The sequence below is a fragment of the Cynara cardunculus genome (assembly GCF_001531365.2).
Source record: "Cynara cardunculus var. scolymus isolate 2C chromosome LG 17, CcrdV1, whole genome shotgun sequence".
NCBI lineage: Eukaryota > Viridiplantae > Streptophyta > Magnoliopsida > Asterales > Asteraceae > Cynara > Cynara cardunculus.
Window position 1 is genome coordinate 29,367,292 of NC_037544.1, and position 4,057 is coordinate 29,371,348.

Consider the following 4,057-nt stretch of genomic DNA (forward strand, 5'->3'; position numbering starts at 1 on the left):
TTGAAGCTCAAATTGTTCTTTAATATTCATATATTAATTTTGAGTCTTCTTAATTTTCTTCATAAAATCATTATAATTTGGTTATTCATAACAAAATTATAAGTGTTATTGAGAGATTTGGGATCAACAGACATGAAGAACGCCAATAGAGATGTGTTTGAAATGGAATAGTGTGAAGTCCAAGATTCATACAAAAATGATAAAATCTTCAAGAACAAGATGAATAGAATAGTAGAGAAGAATAGATCATCAAATATTACTAATTTGATTGAGAGAAAGAAATTACAGCTTTAATCTTGATTACAATCTGCTAATCACTTCGTAATGGCAATTACAAGGAAAATATTATTTATACTAAGAAAATAGTAAAGCTACACTATTACAAAGCAAATACACTTAAGGAGAAACTTGAATACAACATTAAAGCTCTTACTCAAACCCAACATTCTCCCCCTTTGGATTCAAGTTTGGACTCTTGTAAATTTCGTCTTTCGAAGTCCAAGAATTTTTTCTAATCTTCTCAGAGCGTTCCTGTATTGAATTTTCTCCTCGAGCAAATTTATCGCATTGATCAACAAATATCTTTCTTTAGAACTCATCCTTTTTGATTCAGCAGCTCTGTCATTCCTTTTCAAGTCAAGCACCCTTCTCACCAATCTTATTGTACCATCAGAATATTTGTTCAATTCATTAAATCTCATGAATTTCTTCACTTGAAGTTGAGCAAAGTATATGACTCCGAACTCTGGCTTTTCAAGAATCATATAGATTGGATAAGCTTCAATATCTTCTAATTCTTGATTTGGTCTTTTCAGATTGATGATCCGTTTATTGTCTTCAAGGCCCATTTGCACATCAATGACCATAGCCAGTTTCACATGACAACGCATAAATCTCTTGATAGCTTCAAGAGCAATCAGTTCTCCTTCCTTCCTGTTGGTCATGTTCCTAATTTCGAAGTACATATATTCAAGATCTTCTAAGTATAAGCTTAAAAATTCAGCTTCGCTGAATCTCCAAATCTGACCATCCTGTCTAGTAACTGTAAAGACAGGATACCAAATTCTTAGAAGCTTTTGAGCATCAATTTGTTTGATCGTGACGACCTGATGCTTGGTACGCACTTCACTTATCGGTAGACGCTTGGCTTTTAAAAGATGTTTGTATTCAATGCGGTAATCTTTGGTCTGACGATGAATGCCAAGAACCTTATGACCGCTTAGAGCTTTTCGATGTCGGATGAAAATTCCAAAGTAGATATCTTCTAAATATGGCTCTCGGATTCTTTCTCTGTCATAACCAGGAAAGTTTGCTCTGATATGAAATGGCACATAATTCTTTGTGAAGATTTCAGTAGGATCAACGGGTTCACTTGGAGCAGTGATGTCTGATACATCAGGTAGATCTGCAGTGGAAGATTCTGGAATAGACTAACGGTCACTTTGAACAGGAAAGACTGGATCTTCATCATCTATATCAGCTTCAAAATCAAAGTAGATTCCAGCAGACTCGTCAATGTTGTCAATATCTTCTCTAAAATCTTGCTCTCCACCCAGAGTAGTAGAGAACACTTCGTTGAAACCTACATTGGCAGACAAGTCCATTAACATCCTTGTTCCTACTATGGAGTCTGCCGGCTTTTCAACTATTGGCTCGATCGTAGGACTTGTCTCCATTTCTTCATCTTCAATTACAATGGCCTCAATTACTCTTTCCCGAACAGATTGCGGGGCAGAGGTTTCAGCAATAACGTCTTGAGTTGATGGCTCCTCTCCAACCCTTGCAGCTTTCTCTCCCCTTCATGACTATCTGGATCATCCTGATCGTCATGCCTTCGTTTGAAAGAGATGGCCTGAGACCTGCAAGTTTCTTATAAGGTAGACACCGGTTCAGCTAGGGCATCCATTGAACTTTTTAGATCTTGGGTATTGGATGTGATTAACTTACTAACTTTAGAGAAGCTAGCAGTAACCACATCTTGAAAAGCCAAAACCTCTGAGGCTCGAACAAAAGGGTTTACATCTAATTGTTGTCGTAAGAGGCCGACCAAATCTGCATCTTCAGCATCTGGATTTTGGGATGCCATCAATTTTGCATATAATAACAATTTCAGTTCATCCACCGATTGGTCTTAGACTGACGGTTCAGGTACATGTGGTGGTGATGGCGCAGATGGTGGCTCTTCTTCTACAGTTTCCTTTCCTTTCAAAAGTCTTTTAAGACTGGCCATTTGAGCATCCAAATTATCTTGAACAGCCTTTAGGGTGCCGTCCAGGTATTCCCTTGACACGAAGTCGGGTAAACTCACACCTGGATCACTTAGATTACCAGTTGTAACAACAGTTGAAAAAATTATTGTGCCTACGTTCAATGTTGGCGTAATGTTAGCATTGGTAGGACTTTCGACCTGTCCTTGTGGAATGTCAAAAGACACCACTCTGGTCGATCTGGCAAGCTCACTAAGAACTGCACTTGGAGCAACAGATGCTCCTGACTCATGTGTACCTATGTGTATCGACTGTAGACTCGAGGTGCACAGAATCGAAGTCTTAGGCTGGGGCAGCGGCCTACTTATTTCAATAACTACATTCTCCAAATGAGAAGTAGTTAGCAGTTGTGCTATATCCCCTTGTGAAATTGAAACAACTAGTTGTTGAGAACCAGTTGAGTGGATGGGTGGGGTGTGCATTTGCATAGTTGGGCTAGCTATGTCTTGTTCAATACTAACATTCAACGAATGAATGTCAGTAGCAGATGTGGTTGCCCGGCTAAGTGTTTCAGCTTGGGAAGGAGCTTGATCTTCTTTTTCTGCTCCACTCTCACCCTCTCCATATTCTTTTTCTTCCCTTTCTCTCAACCTCTCTTCATTTTCGACAAAAACACCCTCATCTCTTCCATCATCAGATAGATCTTGAAGTATACGATCGTAATCATCGCATTCTTCAACGTTGAATGACAAAGAATGTAAACTTGGACAAGGTTGTTGTGCTGAATATTCAAGAAATATGTCATCAACAAAAGTTTCAATAGGAATATTCTGAGCAGAAATATCCTAAGCAGGAATAGATTGAACACGATCATCTGCTCCATCATCATCATATCTTGATCATCACCAGAATCTGCCTCATTGTCAAATTCAGTAGCTTCCGAACTTGAGGAAGTTGTGGAAGTACTGACAGTTGAAGTACGTTGCTGATCAGACGCTCCCCCCGCCAGTTCACCCCTCTCAAATTCTTTTTCTCACATCACACTTCCCTATTCAGGTAACCCCTGTTCCTGAACTCGCTCTTCTATTTCTACCTCCTCTCTCACAGCTGAGGCATGGGGTGATCCTTGGGCAAGTTCAACCGGTTCTGGTTGAGCTATTGGATCTATCACTCGCCTATAATCTATAACGCACTGAGCGGTTTGATCAGCTAAGGAAATTAGTTCTGGTGGTACAACCATTATTGAATCCAAATTTTCCACTTCTGTATGTTGTCGAATTCTGGTCATGGTGAATGTTGGCCCTTTTTCAGAATTTGGTCTGGCCGGAATATCTTCATTTGCATTCATCATGGCCTTGATAAACAATTGCAGAAATCTTTGAAAAGGCACAAATTTTATTGTTTTAGACGAAAATCTTTTTGCATTAACCAGCTCTACCAGTTCATTCCATATGACTAACGCATAGTCATAGTTTCTTGAAAAGACTATTGCATGAAAGAACTTTAAAAACAAACTGCTGCATGTGTCTATGCCCGCGGTTTTCGATGTCAGGCATCTATTTAGAATTGAGAATAACAGATGCCATATGGAAGGTAGAAATCGTCTTTTGAACTGAGTAGGATTAGTCAACTCAGCAGAGTATCTTAATCTTTTAATATCTATGCACAATTGTTAATCAGAGGCGAAGTCTTCGAAACCAGTAGATCCAGGATCAGGCAGACGAAGAATTCTTCTTAATCGTTTCAATGTCATACTTCTCCTTGGAAATAGATAGTGTCTACGTCCTTTTCTAGAGTAAGCGTACCCCAAAATTTTTGTAGATACACCATCAGAACAAGTGTATTGGCAG